Source organism: Malus domestica, chromosome 16 (genome assembly GCF_042453785.1).
Source record: "Malus domestica chromosome 16, GDT2T_hap1".
Taxonomy (NCBI): Eukaryota; Viridiplantae; Streptophyta; class Magnoliopsida; order Rosales; family Rosaceae; genus Malus; species Malus domestica.
Window position 1 is genome coordinate 2,209,496 of NC_091676.1, and position 23,109 is coordinate 2,232,604.

The following is a 23,109-nucleotide window of genomic DNA, read 5'->3' on the forward strand; positions in this document are numbered from 1 at the left end:
GCATGCAAACTAAGTGTGCACTCTTAATAAACATACACGAATAAGTTATCAATCAAGCAGTTAAACAAATTGAATTCACAACTTATGAAATCACAACTGAAGGTAATCAAATCATATTGCAAGTATGAACATGGTTTCGAATTCCCCCCTAGCTAAGGGGGGTTTAGTTCCTCATACTTACAAAGCAAAGATAAACAAATTTAGACATTGAAAACAAAAGAAAGAAAACACCTAAACGCTCCAACGATCCAAGTTGGACAACATGCACGTCCAAGCACTTTCCTTCCCTTCCTTTACTGCGGCACAAGGTGTTGGTGAGTGTTTGAAGGTTTGGTTGTATGGAGGAATGGATGTGAAGATGAATGAATGTGTTTGGATGAAAGTTGTATTAAATTGGGGATGAATTATCAAGAAAAAACTAAATGTAATGGCTGCCACACACACTTCCTTTTATAGAGGAAGTGCACGGCGTGGAGGGATGGAAGGTGGTGTGAGCAATGATTCAAAGGTGAAAGTGAAGTAATGATACAAAGCATGGGGCGTGAAATGGAGTGGTGTTGCAGCTATGAATGCAAGTGGGGAACATGAATGATTGTGCACATGGTAGATAAAGGAAAGGGAGGTGGAATGGTGTAGAAATTAGTTATAGGTGCAGGTGGATTCATGATGCACGACATGGGCAAGGAAAGTGAAGGAGTGGTGCATCAATGAGTGCATGTAGTGGAGGTGAAAGTGAATGAAATCTGATGGGTGAAGGGGACAAGGGATGTGCACCACTTGAGTGCAATGATTAAATGTAATGGTGCATGAAAACAGAAATAATGAAGGGGACAAGGGTGAGTGTTGTGGTAATGAGTGAATGTAGTGGTGTATTTTATGCCCATGCCGTGCCTTTCCTTTGCCCATGTGTGTGTGTTTCCTTTGCCCATTTGCACACACATGTTCCTCATCATTTCAACTACAAAACAAACACATTTTCTGTCCTCCAACCAGTCCATGCAGTTTGCATGTGTGTGAATGTCATCCTTGCATGTGTGTGAGCTGTTTGATGTCTCCTCCCTTTGCATGTGTTTGTACCTTCTCTTTCTTGCTGTGCATTTCCACTTGCTCCAAAGCCAAATGAGTGCAATCATAACCCAATTTGTTGCTGAGTGTTGATGACAAAGCAAAACACAAAACAAGTGCCTTTACTTTCACATTTTATTAGCCAAATCTGCTTAGCCCTTTTCTGAACCTTTTAGTGTTACAATGCCCATAACTTCTTCTAGAAAAAGGATATTAACAATCTGTAAATTGCTCCAGAAAATAGACATCCGTAGCTTTCCAAACATATAAGGCTCATTCTCTTATTCATTCTGAGTTGTTCGTAACATGCTTCCAAAGTCAGTTAATCTGCACAGGCAGTTTGGACGAATTTGTTACTTAGTATCTCACTTGTGCTACTTTTCTTTTCTTTGCTTGATAAATCACACAAAACAGAAAAACATAGTAAATAGCTCAAAAATATAAGGAACTAACTAAGAAAAGACAAGGGAATTTTATGTAAAATATTTATAAATATGAGCTTATCAGATATGCATAAACAAATATTGGTCTAAGCAGTCAAGAGTAAGCAGGATATGACATGATCTGCAATATATGACCAGAGGAAATCAAATGCAGGAAAGAACACAATTGAGTTTCATTGTCCTTTCTTTCTACTTTTAGTAGTTTAACTTCTAGCACTCGCGTTCATCTCCTTAGTTATTTGCTGGTTTAGGTACACACTGTATTACATGATATGTGGTTTTGCATTGGATCGGATTTTGTTGGCGATATTGGTAGACACTCTGTATTACATGATATGTCCTTGCTCCTCTGTTTTGCTTTATCTATTAAAAGGCATATTCCATCAAGCCGCCGTTGCAGCTGTGGTTATGAATTTAAAAGGCATATTCCGTCAAGCCGCCATGGCAAGTGCCTTCGCTCATGAGCGGTAGGTCTCGGGTTCGAGACTTGGGAGCAGCCTCTCCATAAATGGGGGTAAGGCTAGCCGACATTCACCTCTCCCAGACCCTGCGTAAAGCGGGAGCCTTGTGCACTGGGTACGACCTTTTTTAAGCAAGCGGGGTATGAGAATTCATTGTTGAAGCCAAATTTTCCAGGAATATTTCTCAAGTTGATTACCACAGTAAGCTTATTATCAATCAGTCTCGCCTGAATGCGATTCTTGTTTTGTTTTCTCCGGGGAGTTTCCACACAAAGAAGTTCGAATGAATCAATCAATCGATGAATCAAGGGTTGTCTATTGATCTGATGACTACAGGTCCTTGTCTATTTGCCGGAGTTTCTGCCCTTCGGCTTTTAGTCGCCATGAATGGTACTGATGACTACAAGGTTCAGTCTGCAGTCCTTAACCGCGTACCGTGTTCATAAGGAATTGCCGGCAGCTCGCCAAAATTCCATTCCAGTCTGTGATGTTGATTTTTGAAGTTGAAGTACTAACAATTGTAAGCCAATGCAGTGGCCCTCCAACTCATAGTTGCCAAACTAGCAGTCATAGTGTTCAAGACGTAATTAAGTGTCCTTTTCAAAACAAATTGTCTTGAGGTTTGCAGATCTTCTATATTATTTTAAAGCTAAACAAATTGATAAAAAGTTCTCTACCGTATATCCAGTTTCAACTTCAGCAAGTGCAAGAACAATATGAAATTCTAGATAAAGTCTAGAGAATTGAGGTATTTTGAGATAAAATTCCATACCTAAATGAGTAGAAAATTAAATCTATCCACTTAATTATATTCTTTTGAAAAAATAATAATAATGCCATCTTTAGTTTCGCCAATCAGATACAAAATACAACACTTTTTATTGACTAACATTTTCAATATTAAGTAGAAAATTAAATCTACACACTTAATTATAGCTTGTATAAGTGAAGCTGATAAGATTAGTCTACAATTGGGTAGGAAGCCATTGTGGCAAGGCCACAAAGACCTCCAGGAGGACTAGCATCTCCTGAGAATTCTCATGTAGCCAACGATGGTGACACCGTGGTTTGGGATTGTCCCACAACCTTCTATGGCCTTGAATACCTTGCTTTTGTAAAACCTAAAGTCCGGCCAGATGACATGAATGCCAATTGAAATTGGTTGCATGGACAAGGCCTTGATTAGATAGCTTTTGCTGTTGCGGGGCACTATTTGCTACTAGTAATCCGGGCACTGGCAGCATGCCAGTTTGAGTTGTTAGTATCACATCTTCACTCAGTAGCCTGGTACAGGTTTTCTGCTTCTCTTGCGACTCCTTGGCATCCTAGTATGTATTTAAAGTCAGACTCCATATAACCACTACGGCAGCGCTTGTTTCCATAAATTCTGCTACAATCCCAATGTTGCTATTCGGACAGTGAAATCAACTGACCTGTTCTGATTTGGGCAATTTCTTCCAAATCTGCCACTATAGAGAATGCCCAGCAAGAGCCTACAGTATATAACACACCATTAATTTCTATACATACTACAAAATTGATAAATCGTGATGCGTTCAAGAAAAAATAATGCAAGTCTACATCGTCAATATTTGATAAGATCAAATATTGATTAAATATGGACTAAAAACCGACCGTATGCAGAAGAAGGCAAAAGGAATAATGGCTTCAGTTTCAGCAGCGTGGTTGCCGTACCTTTCCACTCGAGCCTCCACACCTTATGCTTCTCTCACATTCCTCACTAGCTCCACAACTAGGAAGAGTTCCGTGTCTCTCAGCGGTGGCGCCGCTGCTCGTTCCCCGTTGCTTCACTGCTCCTTCATCTCTTTCACCTCTTTAGCTTCCACTTCCGTCTTCTTAGGTAACTTACCTTCAATTGTTTTACTGTCACTCTGGATAAAAAATGGATGGTTGAAGTATTATTACTATTTTTGGGTGATTTTGGGAAATGGGTGTTTGTTCTTTTTTCGTAAGATGGTGAATTTATGCTTTTTCATTGAAATTTGTCTCTAAGTTGAAATGTAGGGTTTTTGTGGCTTAAATTTTGGTGTGTTTTATTTTTGTTGATTCATTTGGGTTGAATTTGATAAGCTAATAGGTTGTACATTTCACATTCCATTGTTTACTTAAATTCTGCTCGGTTTTTTTGTCTTGTTAGGTACTCTAACTTCATAAAAGTAAATTTCTTGCTTACGATTTCCGTAGTTTTAGCAATGTAAGTACTTCCATGGTAATGAAACAAGTCGGTGTCTTTTTTGGTTTCTGAAAATTAAGCTGAAGAGCTAGTTAAACGATATTTAGTCGGGCCTTGAATTGATTAGAACTTGGTTTTTGATTTGAAGGTTTATCTTTGGGCTTGGATTCGAGCTCTAGTGTGGAGGTTAGAAGAAGAAGAGGCTGTGGCTTAGTGGTGAGGACCGGGAAGGCTGCCCTGTGTCTAACCAAGAGAAGTAGGTCCAGGAAATCCTTGGTTCAAACTCATGGATTCCGTTGCCGCATGAGAACAACTGGCGGGAGAGCAATGATGAAGCGCCAACGTGCTAAGGGGCGGAAGGTCCTCTGCACGAAGAGCAATTCCAACTGTGGAAAACGTGCCTGATTGTGCCCTTTTCATATTCAGTTTATTAGGTAAGTGCAGTGGTATGTAATGTAATGTAATGATGTTTAACAGCCTATTCTTGTGAACAATGGCAGAATTTCAAACTTATTTCTCATGATACCTTCTGTATTGTTCAAGAACTCATTGTCGGTTATCCATCTTAGTAAAACTGAAAGGCTCGTCAGGGAGACACAGCCTTCAAGAGGTCGTTTTCACTGTGGAAGGCACGTTCCATAACCAGTTATCTGGGAAGCAAGCTCGTTTTCCATGTTAGTATTGCTACTTGCTCCTTTCGCTTTTTATATTCAAAGGCATAATTCATCAAACCGCCGTTGCAGCTGGGGTTATGAATTTAGTCAAAGGTAAGTAAGCGGGGTACGAAAATTCGTTCTTTAGATTTGAATTCCAAGTTAACAATGGTAAGTCGATGCAGTTGCCCTCCAACTAGCAGTCATAGTGTTCTTGGGGGTAATTAAGTGTCCTTTTAAAAACTAGTTCTCTTGAGGTTTGCCGATCTTCTAAATTAATTTTATGCTCGACTGCTTGATAAAAAGTGCTCTAATGCATTTCAAGTTTCAACTTCATCAAGTGCAAGAGCTATATGAAGTTTCAATTAAAGTCTAGAGAATTGAGGTATTTTGAGATAAAATTCCACATCAAAATTAGTAGAAAATTAGATCTACGCACATAATTATACTCTATTCGAAAAAATAAACTTAAATCCGTCTTTAGTTATGCCAATTGATACAAAGTACAAGCACTTTTGGATCGGCACACTTAATTATACCCTGTATAGGTGTAGCCGAGAAGACCAATATATAATTGGGTAGGAAGCCATTGTAGCAAGGCTACAAAGACCTCCAGGAGGACCAGCATCTCTTGAGAATTCTCATGTAGCCAACAAAGGTGACATCGTGGTTTGGGACTATCCCACAACCTTTTACGCTGTGAAGACCCAGCTTTTGTAAAACCTAAAGACCGGCCAAGTGACATGAATGCCAATTGAGACAGGTCGCACAGACATGGGCTTCATTGGATCGTTTTCACTGTTGTGAGGCACTATTTGCTACCAATTATCCAGGCACTGGCAGCATGCCAGTTTAAGTTGTTATTGTCACAGCTTCCCTCAGTAGCCTGGTACGGGTAATCTCTTCCTTGCGATTCAACGGTTTTCTGGTATGTATTTAAAGGCAAACTCCATATAACCACCACGGAAGCCCTTGTTTCCATAAAATCTGCTACAGTCCACAAGTTGCTGCTCGGACAGGGAGATCAATTGACCTATTCTGGTTTGGACAATTCCTTCCAAAGCTGCCACTGGAGAGAATGCCCAGCAAGAGCCTACAGTATATAACACAACAATATTTTCAATACATACTACAAAACTGAGAAATCGTGATGCGTTCAAGAAAAAATAATATAATTCTGTAGTACTTGATACATCGTTAGTATCTGATATGGTCAAAGATCGATAAAGTATGGACCAAATATTGACAGTATGCTAGTTTAGGTACGAATAAAAACATTAACCAACGACTGTAACACCATGGTCGAGATAAAACCCACAATCTCCAGAGAATACCCCACCAGAGTACCGTTTAAATTGTATTGATAATTTATTTCGCGGGTAATACCGTTTGACTATTATGTAATCAAAGGCATCGGTCATGCTACCAGTTATGCAAGCTTGATTTACGCCCTTTTTGGAACAGTCCACTAGTTGCTGCTCCAACATTGAGATCATTTGACCAGTTTTGATTTGTATAATCCTCTCAGCAGTTCCCACTGCTGTAAAAGGCCCAGCAACTTCCTGTAGATGCTGACAAATAATATTCATGTGCTTGTTGATTATAAATTATTTTGGTATTTGTGCGATCAATATATGCATTAAGTGAAAGTAACGAAAAATAAGATCACATTACCACATAAACCTTCGTTTTTTACTGGTGTGACAGCTCCTTGGCTCGTCAGGGAGACACAGCCTTCAACAGGTCGTTCTCACTGTTGAAGCCAAATTTCCAGGAATATTTCTCAAGTTGATGACCACAGTTAACTTATTATCAATCAGTCTGGCCTGAATGCGACTCTTGTTTTGTTTTCTCCGGGGAGTTTCCACACAAAGAAGTTCGAATGACTCAATCAATCGATGAATCAAGGGTTGTCTATTGATCGGATGACTACAGGTCCTTGTCTATCTGCCGGAGTTTCTGCCCTTTGGCTTTTAGTCGCCATGAATGGTACTGATGACTACAAGGTTCACAGTCTGCAGTCCTTAACTGCATACCGTGTTCATAAGGAATTGCCGGCAGCTCTCCAAATTTGAACGTAAAAATTCCATTCCAGTCTGTGATGTTGATTTTTGAAGTTGAAGTACTAACAATTGTAAGCCAATACAGTGGCCCTCCAACTCATAGTTGCCAAACTAGCAGTCATAGTGTTCAAGACGTAATTAAGTGTCCTTTTCAAAACAAATTGTCTTGAGGTTTGCAGATCTTCTATATTATTTTAAAGCTAAACAAATTGATAAAAAAGTGCTCTAACGTATATCCAGTTTCAACTTCATCAAGGGCAAGAACAATATGAAATTCCATACCTAAATGAGAAGAAAATTAAATCTACGCACTTCATTATATTCTTTAAAAAAAAATAATGCCGCTTTAGTTTCGCCAATCAGATACAAAATACAAGCACTTTTTATCGACAAACATTTTTCAATATTAAGAAAATTAAATCTACACACTTAATTATAGCCTGTATAGGTGAAGCCGATAAGATCAGTCTATAATCAGGTAGGAAGCCATTGTGGCAAGGCCACAAAAACCTCCAGGAGGAACAACATCCCCTGAGAATTCTCATGTAGCCAACGATGATGACACCGTGGTTTGGGATTGTTAGTATCACATCTTCCCTCAGTAGCCTGGTACAGGTTTTCTGCTTCGCTTGCGATTCCTCGACATCCTAGTATGTGTGTAAAGTCAGACTCCATATAACCACTACGGCAACCCTTGTTTCCATAAAATCTGCTACAGTCCCCATGTTGCTGTTCAGACAATGAGATCAACTGACCTGTTCTGATTTGGGTAATTCCTTCCAAATCTGCCGTTGCAGAGAATGCCCAACAAGAGCCTACAATATATAAAACAACATTAATTTCTATACATACTACAAAATTGATTAATTGTGATGTGTTCAAGAAAAAATAATGTAAGTCTATAGTACTTGATACATCGTCAATATTTGATATGATCAAATATCGATTAAACATGGACCAAAAATCGACCGTATGCTAGTTTAGGAATGAATAAAAATATTAAAATAAAAGCATTTAATGTTGATCTGTTACCACAGGGTCCTTGATGCTTTACAGGGGTGACAGCTCCATGCATCTTCTAGTCGACGCTACAGGGAACATCGAAAAGACTTAGGCTTTCATACTTAAAATATACAGCTACGGATAAGGTCGGTTCAGCGGGATTTATGTATACAGTACGTAGTTGGACAAATTCTTCATGGCTCAAATCAACAAATTCATTGAGTCCTAACTTGCAAGTCTTGTTCCCATCTATTGAAAGACCTCTGGTTACTTAGGGTTCCTCATGGTTAGGGTTTCTCGGTATTATCTGGGTAATAGGGTTTGTGTCAACCCTATTAGTGTTTTACCTAATTAATAGCCGTTTATTTTCTTCTTGCTCTTAACAATTTGTATAAGGGTCTTATCTTGTTGTCAACTCCTTAATCCAAGGAGCTTAGTTATGTTCCCTATGCCAGCTGTTTAGCATGATTCAAGGAGATTTGGGATAGGTAACTTGAGTGTTGAGTGTAGTTTGCAACTCACTCAAACTCTTTTATATATTTGTAACCTGTGTTTGCTCTCATTATGATTTCCATAATACGAAATCAAAAACTTCAAAAGTGTATCAGAGCGGGCATCCTTCTGAACCTGTCTCTGTATAACTCAGTTGTTGTGATTTTCCTTCAGCAAAAATATGGTTGATGAGAATTCAGATGATGAAAGCACCATTTCTTCCCCTTCTGCTTTCATCTCTGAAATGGATATCAATGCAAATCAATGACTCAGTTGAGTATTACTGAATGAGTTTAATTATTTGCCGTGGGTAAGAGCTGTTAGTCTTGCGCTTGGTGAAAGATCCAAACCTGGTTTCATCGATGGCAGTCATCCTACTCCTGAAGTTACTTCTCCAGAATATGGAGGGTGGCTTTGTAAAGATCAATTGGTTATGTCATGGTTGCTTAATTCCATGGAAAGGAAGATTACTGAAATCTTCAACTATTCCATGTCATCTCTCACTCTCTGGACAACTGTGAAGGAGATGTATGGTAATCAAAACAACTTTGCACGCATCTTTCAACTTAAGAAGGATATCTCTAACATTCAACAAGAAGGTAAAACTTTTGTTCAACATCTTGGTTCTCTGAGAAGCATGTGGAATGTGCTAGATGTTTACAGACCTCACACAACTGATCCCACCGTGTTTTTTTAAAAGAACTGAAGAAGATAAAAAATTTCAATTGCTGTCTAGCTTGAGCTCAAAATATGAGGATTTGAGAAGTCATATACTCATGAATCCTGAGCTACCATCCTTCACTAGCATCTGTGCAACCATCTAATGTCAGGAATTAAGAAGAAAAGTCATGAACAATGAGTTTGCAGCCTATCTCCAACAAAAGAAGGGAAGGGAAGATCGAGCTGTTGACCATGAAAATGGAAGTGCGACTGCATTGCTGGGCAAGTTTGCAGGTTTTTTGGCCGATTATGATCACTTACCTCAACAAAACATGAAATGTGTCATGAATGCTTTCAAAACTGCTCTTAAAATCAACGAGTTGCATGATTTTTGGGTTGTAGATTCAGCTGCCACAGATTATATGACTAATCAAGTGTCAAAATTGCATAAATTTGAGAAACTTCATAAACCATCACATGTGTTTGTAGCTAATGGTGAAGGTGCTAGGATTGTAGGAAAGGGAAAAATTCACTTGATATCAATCCAAATGGATTCTATGGCCTTATATGTTCTTTCATTTCCATTCCAACTTCTCTCTATGGGAAAAATCACAAATTCCTTAAACTGTTTAGCAATTTTTTCACAGAAAATGTCATTTTTCAGGATTGTGTCACCAAGAGGAAGATTGGTGAGGGGTTTTTCCTAGATGGTATCTATTACATATCGAAAAGCTCTCCCAGTGGATTCTGAGCCAAGTCTAAGTCCATTCATTCCTTCATTCAAGATCATTCCTTGTGGCACCAGCCACTAGCTCACCCTTCTCAACATTTTTTGTCAACCTTGTTTCCTAACTTAGGTAAAGAACAATTTCACTGTGAAACTTGCCATATGTCAAAGGCAACTAGACTACCTCTAAGTTCATCTTTGTCTAGAGCTTTTCATCTTTCATAACCTTTGTTGATGATTATTCAAGAGCCACTTGGTTATATTTGTTAAAATCAAAGAGTGAAGTGATGGAAGTGTTTAAGGACTTTCATAACCTTGTTAAAAATCATTTTTCCTCTCAAATCAAAACTCTAAGGTCTGATAATGGCACCGAATACATGTCCCAAGTCATGACTAAATATTTCAGCAACAATAGCATCATGCATCAAACTAGTCGTGTTGGCACACCCCCAACAAAATGGTATTGTCGAGAGAAAAAATCGAGATCTTTTTGAAAAAAACTAGGGCCTTGATGTTCCAAATGAATGTACCAAAACGTTTTTGGTCTCAAAGTGTTATGGCAGCAGCTTACCTAATCAACTGGTTACCTAGTAGGGTTTTGGGGTTCAAATCACCAATGGAAATGGTCAAAAACAGAAAAGTGGACTTGTCACACCTTAAGGTCTTTGGATGCATTTGTTTTGTCCATGTTTAGCCCTTGCATCGAGGCAAACTAGATCCTAGGGCAACCAAATGTATTTTCCTTGGTTGCTCGTCCACACAAAAAGTATACAAATGTTACAATCCACAACTTAAGAGATTAATTGTTTCCAAGGATGTTAGATTTCATGAAACTAACCCTTATTATAGCAAATCTCTGGATTGTACAAGTTAGGGGGAGTTTTTCTTGGACCTTTTTCCATTGCCAATGACCGAGATACTTACCACTGAAGTCACTCAATCTAATGCAATGGTGCTTGCACATGACACAAAGTCCCTCATTGCAACTGACCAACTAGCTTCAAGTGATGACACCAATACTTCTGTGGAAGATGAATCTCTCCACAGCGTTGGATCTGAGGAATCTCCATACATGTCTCATTTTACTGCGCCTCGATGAAATCCCATTCGTGAAAAACATCCTCTAGCAAGACTGCAAAACTTTGTCACTTACAAGCTAAGGCATCCACTGTCCAACTATGTGTCCTATAAAAAACTGTCTTCTAAATACACTGTTCTTCTTTGTAATGTATTTGAGCATGTTGAGCCTCAGTCGTTTCAAGAAACAAATTAATCATAGGTTTGGCAGCAAGTTATGCAAGATGAACTACATGCCCTTGATCAACATAAAACCTGAAGCATTGTGACACTGCTCAAAGGAAAGAAAACAGTAGGTTACAGGTGGATATACAAGGTTAAATTCAACTCAGATGGGTCCATAGAAAGACACAAGGCAAGATTAGTGGCTCGTGGCTTCACTCAAACATTTAATGTGGACTATAAGTAAACCTTTGCTCCTGTTGCAAAGATGAACTCAGTGAAAGTACTCTTTTCAGTCGCTGTTAACAAAGGGTGGCCTATATATCAAATGAATGTAAAGAACACCTTTTTACACGGTGATCTTGAAGAAGTCTATATGAAATTACCCCTAGGTCATCCTCAAAGTCATGCACCAGATGTTGTGTGTAAATTGCACAAATCGATTTATGGTCTTAAACAGTCACCGAGAGCTTGGTATGCCAAGCTCAGTTCAGTCCTTACAACTGTTGGTTTTAAAAGAAGCAACGCAGACTCCTTATTGTTCGTGCGCACATGAACTGCTGGGAAATTGGTAGTCCTTGTATATGTAGATGATTTGATCATTACAGGAGACAACCCTGAAAAAATAAAGGAGCTTAAGCATTCACTACAATAATGTTTTGCAATCAAAGATATTGAAATATTGAGATATTTTCTTGGCATAGAAATGGCAACCTTTCACAAATGTTTCTTTCTCTGCCAACGGAAATATGTTCTGGACCTTCTTAACGAAGCAAACATGAGTGATGCTAAACCTGTGTATACACCTCTTGACATCAAGCTCAAACTCAGCTTGGAGGGGCAACCACTTCCAAACATAAGCTATTATCAGCGACTTGTTGGTAAGTTGATATATTTGACTATTACAAGGCCTGACATAGCCTATTCAGTGAGCATTGCTAGCCAATTTATGCACTCTCCCACGATGGAGCATTGTAATCTTGTCAACAGAATTCTTCGGTACCTAAAAGGTTCAGTGGGTCGTGGCATAATCATGAAGAACTCAAATCATAGGTTATTGTGATGCTGATTGGGCTGGTAACTCTATTGATCATAAGTCTACAACATGGTATTGTACATTTGTAGGAGGCAACCTTGTTACATGGAAAAAGTAAAAAACAAGTAGTTGTTGCAAGATCAAGTGCTGAGGCTGAATATCGAGCCATGGCATCTACTACGTGTGAACTAATATGGCTGAAAGGTCTACTATGTGACTTAGGTGTCTTCACTCCTCAATCCATATCTTTTTTCTATGACAACCAGGCAGCAATGCACATTGCTGCCAACCCCGTCTTCCATAAGAGAACCAAGCACATTGAAGTTGACTGTCACTATGTTCGTGCACAAGTACTATTACAAGTCATCAAAACTCATTTTATCACCATTAGCCTCTCATCAGTTTCAAAGGCTTCTCGGCGAGCTTGGATCCATCAACCTTCTGGATCCAACTTGAGTTGGAGTATTGAAAGACCTCTGGTTACTTAGGGTTCCTCATGATTAGGGTTTCTCGGTATTATCTGGGTAATAGGGTTTGTGTCAACCCTAATAGTGTTTTACCTAGTCAATAACCGTTTATTTTCTTCTTGCTCTTATCAATTTGTATAAGGGTCTTATCTTGTTGTCAACTCCTTAATCCAAGGAGCTTAGTTATGTTCCCTATGTTGGCTGTTTAGCATGATTCAAGGAGATTTGGGATAGGTAACTTAAGTGTTGAGTGTAGTTTGCATGTAATATTCCACATCGCCCAAGGGAATGGATCCTGTAAGCCTTATATGTATATTCTCATCTCTACTTAGCACGAGGCCTTTTGGGAGCTCATTGGCTTTGGGTTCCATCGGAACTTCGAAGTTAAGCGAGTTCGCGCGAGAGCAATCCTAGGATGGGTGACCTACTGGGAAGTTCTCGTGTGAGTTCCTAGAAACAAAACCATGAGGGCGTGGTCGGGGCCCAAATCGAACAATATCGTGTTACAGTGGAGTCGAGCCATGGATGTGGTAGGGGCCCGGGCCTAGATGTGATATTGGAACTCACTTAAACTCTCCTATATAATTGTAACCTGTGTTTGCTCTCATTATGATTTCCATAATACAAAATCAGAAACTTCAAAAGTCAACACCATCACAGTTGAATTTTTCCACATACTCGATGTTGCTCTTAAATGGCGAAACGCCTTTTCCTTTTTTTTTTCGCTGTTTGGGTAAACGCGTCCATACTTTACCATCCATATATCATATTTTGCAGCAACATAAGCTTCATACAATGCTTGCATAAGACTTGAGATGCCAAAGTTCCCAAGATGATGAATATTGCAATAATCACAAGAAGCATGATTGTACCGAAAATTGGGAAGGGAGAAATATTTGGGAACAATTAATCTTCGAATGGCTAATTCTTTCTTCTATTTTTTTTAATAAGAACCTATTTTGAACATCATTTTGTTCTGTTAGCTTTGTTGTAAGAACTCATTTTCGGTTATCCATCTTAGTAAGACTAAAAGGCACGTCAGGGAGACACAACCTTCAATAGGTTGTTTTCACTCTGGAAAGGACATTCCATAACCAATAGGTCGTTTTCACTCTGGAAAGGCTCGTCAGGGAGACACAGCCTTCAATAGGTCGTTTTCAAATTTAGTGTCATCACTCGCTCCTATGTTTTGCTTTATCTATTCATAGGCATAATCCATTGAACCGTCGTTGCAGTTGTGGTTGCAAACTGTTAGAATCTGAACTATTTGATGGTGTATTTGCAGCAATTTAGCACAGAGAGAAAGAAGATTTAGAGAGAGAGTGTGAAAAGATAGAGAGAGCTATAATGCTCTTTTTCATGTGCTCATTTCATCACACCAGCATTTACATAACCATTAGGAATGGAGAGAATCTAGGAGAGCCTATGAGCTTATCCAACCATTCATTACAAGACCCTATGAGATCTTGACACTTGCTCACATTTGAGCCTACTACAAATTGATCTAATCTCAGCCCTTGATCACTAACAACTCTAATTACTCAAACTAACAGCTGGCTATAAATAATGAAATGATAGTTTATACCTTAATCAACCAACACTCCATTCTTTTAAGGTCTCGACTGAAATTACTCCAAGCTTGTCCCTCAAAGCATATAATATGTCTTTAGCCAAAGCCTTGGTGAAGATGTCTGCCAATTGCTCCTTACTCCTACTGAATTGTAAATCAATTATTCCTTCTTGGATTGCATCCTTGATGAATGGAATTTCCTCTTGATATGTTTAGACCTCTAATGAAATACATGGTCCTTTGACATTGTAATTGCAGATGTGTTGTCACACATCAAGAGGGTTGGTTCAATCAATTCTTCACCAAAATCATGCAGCAAAAATCTTAGCCATATGGCTTGAGTAGTAGCTTCAGAGGCACTCATATACTTGGCTTTTGCAGTTGAGAGTGCAACACTTTGTTGCTTTACAGAGGCTTAAGAGAAAGAACCACTACCAAAGCTAAAAGTATACCTTGATGTGGATTTCATGTCATCTTCATCCCCACTTCAGTCACTGTCACAGAAACCTATAAGCAAGGCTGCATTTCCTTTCTTATACTTGATTCCAGAATCCACAGTTCCTTGCATATATCTCAGGATTCTCTTGGCAGTGCCAAGATGCTTAGTGGAGGGACAATGCATGTACCTGGCAAGTACACATGTTGAGTACATGATATCAGGCCTTGTTGCAGTCAAATACAGAAGGCTGCTGACAATTCTTCAATACAATTCCTCATCTGCAGCCTTACTCCCATCATTTTCCTTAGTTTATCAATAGGAAGTAGAAGGATTGAGATAGGTTTGCAATTTTTCAATCCAAACTTGTTAATCAAACTCAATGCATATTTCTTTTGATGAATGAATATGCTCCTTTCTTGTTGAATAACTTCAATTCCTAGCAAATGATGCAACAATCCTAAGTCTGTCATCTCATACTTACTCATCATGTCGCATTTGAAATCTTCAATCATCTATGAACAACTTCTCGTGTAGACAATGTCATCTATATTGAAACAATTAAAGTTCCCTGTCAATCCTTATGCTTCACTTGGACTTTTTGTAAACCCACACTGCACCAAGTAGGTGTCAATGTTGCTATACCAAGCTCTGTGAGCTTGCTTCAGTCCATACAAGGCTTTCTTTAGCTTGTATACCTTGTGTTCTTCTCCATTGACAAGATACCCATCTGGTTGATCTATATACACTTCTTCTTCAAAGATTTCATTCAGAAAAGCAGACTTCACATCTAACTGGAATAATTTACACCCTTTCTGTGCTGCCAAAGCAATGAGAATCCTTATAGTGTCCAATCTAGCTACAGGTGCAAAAGTCTCATTAAAATCAATCCCAGGCTTTTGAGTGTACCTTTTGGCAACTAATCTTGCCTTGTGTTTTTGTATAGTGCCATCCAAATTCAGCTTAGTTTTGAAAATCCACTTTACTCTAACAATTGGTTTGTGACTTGGCCTATCAACCAATTTCCAAGTACCATTCTTCTCAATCATAGTGATCTCATCATTCATTGCTTTCTTCCAAGCTTCATCTTGAAAGGCTTCATTGTAGTTGTCAGGGTCAATGACACTGAGTCTACACTGAGCAAACACTTCATTCAAGTTTCTCCACTTCTTTGGTGTATTGTCATAAGTTTCTGTGAGTTGGATCTCACTCTCCAAATTCACAGCAATAGAAACATTACTATGTACACCAGTAATACACTCTTCACCTGTGGTTAAATAATTCGACGTAGAAGAATCAATATTAGATTCCTCATATACACCATTTTCAATCTCAGTTATGCTTACACCTTTATTAGCTTCTGAATTAGGCAGATGGATGTGCACTGTCTCCATATTCTCCCAATTGAGCACTGCATCTTCATAAAAAATGACACTGCTGGAAACAATGATCTTGTTTCTTTTCAAATCATACACTCTATAGCCCTTCTCTCTTGTCCCATATCCAACAAATATACATTTCTGTCCAATTTTTGCCTTAACTGAGTTGGCATATGAGTGTAGCACACAGAACCAAAAATTCTCAAGTGCTTTACTCCTGGTTTTCTACCACAAAACTCTTCAAAGGGAGTCTTGTTTTCCAATGCTTTTGTAGAACACCTATTAAGTAGGTAGACATCAGTGTGAACTGCTTCACCCTAGAACTTGAGTGGTAGCTTTTTTTTTCATAGAGCATGGTTCTGGCCATCTCTACAATGATATGATTCTTTCTCTCAGCAATGCCATTTTTTGGGGGAGAATAAGCAATAGTGAGTTACTTTTCAATACCAACATCTTCACAAAACTTCTCAAATTCCAGAGATGTATACTCTCATCCCCTGTCACTTCTGAGCTTCTTCAACTTATGACCAGTTTGTAGTTCAACCATAACCTTGAACATTTTAAAAATTATGAATACCTCAGACTTATACTTTAAGAAATAGACCCAGCACATCCTTGACTTGTCATCGATGAAGGTAAGAAAGTATCTGCTACCACCAAGAGTCTTACTTATGGGTTTGTTGAATGCCTCTCTGTGAGCATTTCTAGGGGAAATGTTGCCCTCCATCTCAGTTCTTTGTTGAATGCCTCTCTATGAGCCTTTCCAGTGGAACACCCTTCACACACCTGATTATACTCTTGTAGGTGAGGCAGACCATACACCATGCATCTTTCTTGGAGCATTCTCAAACTGTCATAGTTCAGATGCCTAAATCTTCTCTGCCATTTCCATGTATTTCTTTCTATAGTTGCTTTATTTGCTACAATGTGATCCACAGATTCAAACATTAGAGGGAAACATGCATTTCCCTTCATTTGCACAGTAGCAACATGGTCTTGCAGTTCCCTGTCATCAAATATGCAAGCCATGAAATCACCAAGTACTAGTCAATACCCATGTTCTACCATTTGGCCTACACTAAGAAGGTTCTTATCTAAATCAGGTATGATCATGACTTTTGGTATGTACCTAGTTCCTCTCTTAGTCTCCACTACCAGAGTCCCTTTCCTAATTGAATCAACCAAGTCCCCTGTGCCCATTTTCACCTTACACCTTATACTCATGTCAATGTTGATAGCAATGATTCAGTACTAGTCATGTGGTTACTGCAACCACTGTCCAGTTACCAAACACCACTATTTTCTTGCACATAGGCCTTATGGCAAGCATATAACATCATTGCATTGTTCTAAACATGGTTCAAATAGTTGGCAACATATGTTTTCTTAAGCTGACAATCTTTCACTACATGTCCAAATCTGTTGCAATTATGGCATTTAGATTTTCCTTTAACCAACACTCTCCATAGTGAGCCTTATCACATATTTTGCACTTTTGTTTAGCACCCTCAGTGATCTCACCCTGTCTCTCAGGCCGGTGAGTATTGTTTTCCCATTTCTTAGGCTTAGACTTCCAAATCTTCTTTCCCTTACTATGATTTCCCTATGTAAATGGCTTATTTTGTGCTTTAGGTACAAGATTCATACTAGAGAAAGCATGATCTGAGCTTGCAGCATCATCCCCATGTCTACTCAACCTAAGCTCATAACTCTTAAGAGATCCTACAACTTCTTGCACATTCACAACATTTAAATAAGAAGTTCTTTCAATCACAACACAAATTGGATCATATTTACTAGATAAACAAATTAAACCTTTCGAACCTCTCTTTGGTGAGTGAGGATCTCACCATCAAATTTCATCTGATTAATTAGTTCAAATAATCTAGTAAGATACGCAAATAGAGATTCATTTTCTTTCATCCTTATATTTTCAAATTCACGACGCGAACTTTGGAGTTTGACATATCTTGCTTGTTCATAGCCATGAAATTCCTCTTGGAGTAGATCTCACGCACCCTTGGATGTCTCTTAGTTCACAATTTGAAGGAAGATCTCCTTAGAGACTGCACTTTGAATGATTCCCAGTGCTTTAACATCCTTCATTAGTTGATCCTCCATGAGTGCATTGAGCTTATCATCGTCTCCTTTAACACCGTCCGACTCAGATGAATCTTCTTTGCCATCTTCCTTCTTTGGTTTTCCCTTTTCTCACTTCCTCTTCGATTCTGGAATAGTAATCCCGTTGTCTACCAGTTTCCAAATCCCATACGATGGTGACCATTCTCACCTTCCAGAACTCGAACTCCATTCCATAAAAACTTGGAGCTCGTAAATCGCTGCTTCCAGACCCAGTCATTTCAGCTTGAATCAGAATGAAATTGAGAGTTTTCTCATTGTATTCTCTCACACAATTTCACAGAAATCAAAGCCCAGTTCGACATCGAACCAAGGCTATTGATACCATGTTAGAATCTGAACTATTTGATGGTGCATTTGCAGCAATTTAGCACAGAAAGAAAGAAGATTAAGAGAGAGTGAAAAGATAGAGAGAGCTGGAATGCTTTTGTTCATGTGTTCATTTCATCATACCAGCATTTACATAACCGTTAGAGAGGGAGAGAATCTAGGAGAGCCTATGAGCTCATCCAACCATTCATTACAAAACCCTGTGAGATCTTGACACTTGCTCACATTTGAACCTACTAAAAATTGATCTAATCTCAGCCCTTGATCACTAACAACTTTAATTACTCAAACTAACAACTTGCTTCAAATACTGAAATGACAGTTTAGACCTTAGTCAACCAACAAACTAACAGCTTGATGCAAATAACCAGTTATCCGAGAAGCAAGGACGGATCCACATAGGGACCTGGGAGGTCCCAGGACCCGTCGGCGATCCTAAATCGCTCCTAGAAATTTTCCGGGGACCCCTCGTACTCGAGCATGAGGTTTGTGCAGGTTGTAGGTTGCAGGTTGCAGGTTGCAGTGGCTGTCTTCTTCTAGGAGAAGATGACCGCGCACGGAGAAGAAAGAAAATAGGGACCCTTCCAGTCTCTCTCCTCCTTGTTTCTGACATGGTCTCATCCATTGGTGCCACCCACTTCTCCTCCAACCTTTCTCTGTCGTCTAGAGGGGCAGTACATAAGCCCAAATTTCCCCAAATTATTTCAACCACCTTAGTAATTTTTCTTATGGGTGAAATTTCCTACATAAGGTTAGTTGTCATGGGTTGGTGAAATTTGGGGGTGGAGCTGCCATGGCTTCGGGAGAATGGGGATGAAGGCGGTTAGTAGAGGTATGGCAGCTGCGTTCTTAGTGAGAGAGAAAGTGGATGTTTGGAAACTAGTAAAAGAGAAAAATGGTGTGTTTGGTTAGAAAGATAGTGGGAGTTTGGGGAGAGTTTTATTTGACCGGTGTTTTAAATTTAGTGGTCTATATTAGATAATCAATAACTTAGGTACTCCCTAGTAACTTAGGAAACCTCGTAATGGACGCTTGAATTATGATTTTATAATTTGTAATATTGTTTTGCATATGATTTTTTGAATGAAATGTATTATATTTAAATTTTCAATGTTGTTTTTGTCTATAAATTTTTTGACCTTTATTATTGGGACCCCCCGAGTTTAAAATCCTGGATCCGTCACTGCCGAGAAGCATCATCGTTTTCCAATTTAGTGTCATCACTTGCTCCTATGTTTTGCTTTATCTATTCATAGGCATAATCCATCGAACCGTCGTTGCAACTGTGTTGCGAACTTGGTCCATGTGAGCAGGGTATGAAAATTGATTTGTTGAATATTGTTGGAAGAATAATGCAAGCTTTTATCTAGTTTTGATGGATAACAACTCAGCTTTCGGCATCTTTCGGCTAGTCTTAGTGCTAGTGTTAGCTGTTTGTTTTAGTCATGGTGGATCTCTTATTTAATGTTTACTTTAGGCATAGTTAAGTGATAATATTCCTTCATCATTGTAAAGCTAGTTAGTGGCTTAAGTTAGAGAGAGTGGAGGTCATCATTATGCTTGCTTAGCTGCCATTGTCCTCTACCTTTTGTCCTCCATTTTCTTTCCTGTTTCTTCTTCTATATATGTTTGATCTTGTAACTGTTTTATATATGAAATATACATCAAAAATTCAATATGGTATCAGAGCAGGAACTTTGAATTCCTGACTCTAGTAATCGTTTCTGCTAAGTTTCTTTTGCTCTAAGCCAAGATGGTTGAAGAACTCTCTGAAACTAAAAGCTCGATGGATGCTCTAGCATTTTCTGACGTTGAGGTCAATCCTAATCAACGTCTCAGTTCTGATTTGTTGAATGAATTCAACTACCTTCCCTGGAGTCGTGCAGTATCTCTTGCACTTGGAGGAAGATCAAAGCTTGGCTATGTAAATGGTGCTATTGAAGCTCCAGTAGTCACTTCTTTTACATACCAGTCGTGGCTGTGCAAAGATCAGTTGGTCATGTCTTGGTTGCTCAATTCAATGGAGCGAAGGATTGCTGAAATTTTTAGTTATTCCGAGTCATCCATACATCTCTGGAAGCAAGTAAAAGAGATGTATGGAAATCAAAATATTGCTGCCCGTGTCTTCCAGCTTAAGAAGAATCTGGCAAGTGTACAACAAGGAAGCAAAGCATTTGTTCAACACCTTGGCAGTTTTACAAATATGTGGAATGAACTCGATATTTATCATCATCATACCACTGATGCCACTATGTTGATTAAGAGAGCAGAAGAAGACAAGATTTTTCAACTTTTGGCAAGCTTAGGTCCAGAGTTCGAAGACCTCAGAAGTCACATCTTAATGAATGCTGAACTCCCTTCCTTCACTGGTGTGTGTGCCATAATCCAAAGGGAAGAAGTAAGGAGGAAGGTAATGAATCAAGAGACTAAAGACAGCGTTTATAAGACTAGGGCTTATGTCTCTAGCAACAAATGTCCTGAAGGCAAAGTTTACAAGGGAAAAAGACCAGATTTAAAGTGCAGCTACTGTGATTCTCTTGGCCATATAAAAGACAGATGTTGGATTCTTCATCGGGAATTGAAGCCTAAGTTCTTAAATGGAGGACAAAAGGTAGAGGACAATGGCAGCTAAGCAAGCATAATGATGACCTCCACTCTCTCTAACTTAAGCCACTAACTAGCTTTACAATGATGAGGGAATATTATCACTTAACTATGCCTAAAGTAAACATTAAATAAGAGATGCACCATGACTAAAACAAACAGCTAACACTAGCATTAAGACTAGCCGAAAGCTGAGCTGTTATCCATCAAAACTAGACAAAAGCTTGCATTATTCTTCCAACACTCCCCCTCAAGCTGGATCTAGGGGATCCCTTGAGCCAAGCTTGGACAGAATGCACAGAAACGGAACCGTAGGAAGAGATTTGGTAAAAATGTCAGCCAACTGATCATGACTGCGAGTATAGTAGGTGGTTACAGAACATAGACATAGGTTCATTGGAAGTAATGTGCATGGCAGCTTGATTGTCACAGAACATAGACATAGGTTCATTGGAAGCAATGTGCATGGCAGCTTGATTGTCACAGAACATAGACATAGGTTCATTGCTGGGAAAGCCTAGATCCAACAGAAGGCTTTTCAGCCAAATAAGTTCACACGCAGTGAAGGCTATAGCTCGATACTCAGCCTCTGCACTGGATCGAGCTACGACACTTTGCTTCTTGCTGCGCCATGTTACCAAATTGCCATCTACAAAGGTGCAAAAACCTGTTGTTGACTTGTGATCAAGAGAATTTCCAGCCCAATCAGCATATGTATATCCCATGATGACAGTGCTATCATTTTTTGTCATAAGGGGTCCTCGACCAATAGACCCTTTTAGATAACGAAGAATTCTCTTCACAATTTGCATATGAGCTAATGTAGGAGCATGCATAAATTGACTCACAATACTCACGACATAAGAGATATCAGGACGCGTGATTGTGAGATAAATAAGCTTTCCTACAAGTCTTTGATACTTAGTAATATCAGAGAGAGCTTCATTGTGAGTACTAAGTTGTAGCTTGCAATCCAAAAGAGTACATGCAGGTTTACTATCTATTAAGCCAGAGTCATTCAAAAGATCAAGAATATATTTCCTTTGATTAAGAAAGAGGCCTTCCTATGAATTTGCAAGCTCAATACCTAGGAAATATTTGAGACGTCCCAAATCTTTGATTGCAAATTTGTTTTGAAGAGCGAGCTTGAGAGAGTGAATTTCTTCAGCATTGTCACCTGTCACTATAAGATCATCAACGTAGATTAAAATGATTACTTTTCCAACTAAGACATCACGAACAAATAGTGAGGAATCAACACTACTTCTTTGAAAGCCAAACTCTTCAAGAATGGAGCTTAGTTTTGCATACCATGCACGTGGAGACTGTTTCAATCCATAACGGGATTTGTGCAGTTTACAAACCATGTCAGGGTCATCTGATTGAGGATGTTCGGGTAGTAGTTTCATGTACACCTCATCCTCTAATTCCCCATGCAAAAAAGCATTCTTCACATCCATTTGATAAAGAGGCCAAGACTTATTTACGGCAACTGATAATAGAACCCTTACAGTGTTCATTTTGGCTATGGGAGCAAATGTTTCCTTGTAATCCAAGCCATAAGACTGAGTAAATCCACGAGCCACCAAACGAGCTTTGTGCCTTTCAATCGTCCCATCTGAGTTGAACTTAGTCTTGTACACCCAACGGCTGCCAACTGATTTCTTCCTTTCGGGAAGTTTAACTACACTCCAGGTTCGATTGTCATAAAGAGCTTGTAGTTCATCCCTCATCGTTTTTTGCCAAATTTCAAGTTCATTTGCTTCTTGAAATGTTTGTGGTTCATGAGTATTGTCCAAGGTACTAAGAAAAGAAATATGAGAGGGGGAAAACTACTTATAGGAAACAAAGTTTGTAAGAGGATACCTAGAAGTGTAGGTGACATAATCATGTAGTCGAAGCGGAGGCTGTCGAACCCTAGAAGGGTTTCGACGAATTGGAACTTGAGGTTCAATATATGTGGTTTGAGATGAAGGTTGCTCATGCAGTAGAGTTGTTGGGTTACGTGAAATGGGACTTTCTTGATAGAGAGGAACACTAGGTAATGGAAACATGTCACTCAAAAACTCCTCCTGATCTGCATCACTTAGTTTCTTGGAGAAGTAGGGCATGTTTTCATCAAATCTCACATCCCTTGAAACCATTATTT

General features: G+C 39.0%; 1 long non-coding RNA gene across 1 annotated transcript; it reads left to right on the forward strand.

Moving 5' to 3' along the window:
• The first annotated feature begins 2,954 nt into the window (after positions 1-2,954).
• On the forward strand, positions 2,955-4,791 carry LOC108171250 (uncharacterized). The gene is made up of 2 exons (XR_011577346.1): positions 2,955-3,830; positions 4,312-4,791. It is a non-coding gene; the product is annotated as an uncharacterized lncRNA (long non-coding RNA).
• Positions 4,792-23,109: the final 18,318 nt, after the last annotated feature.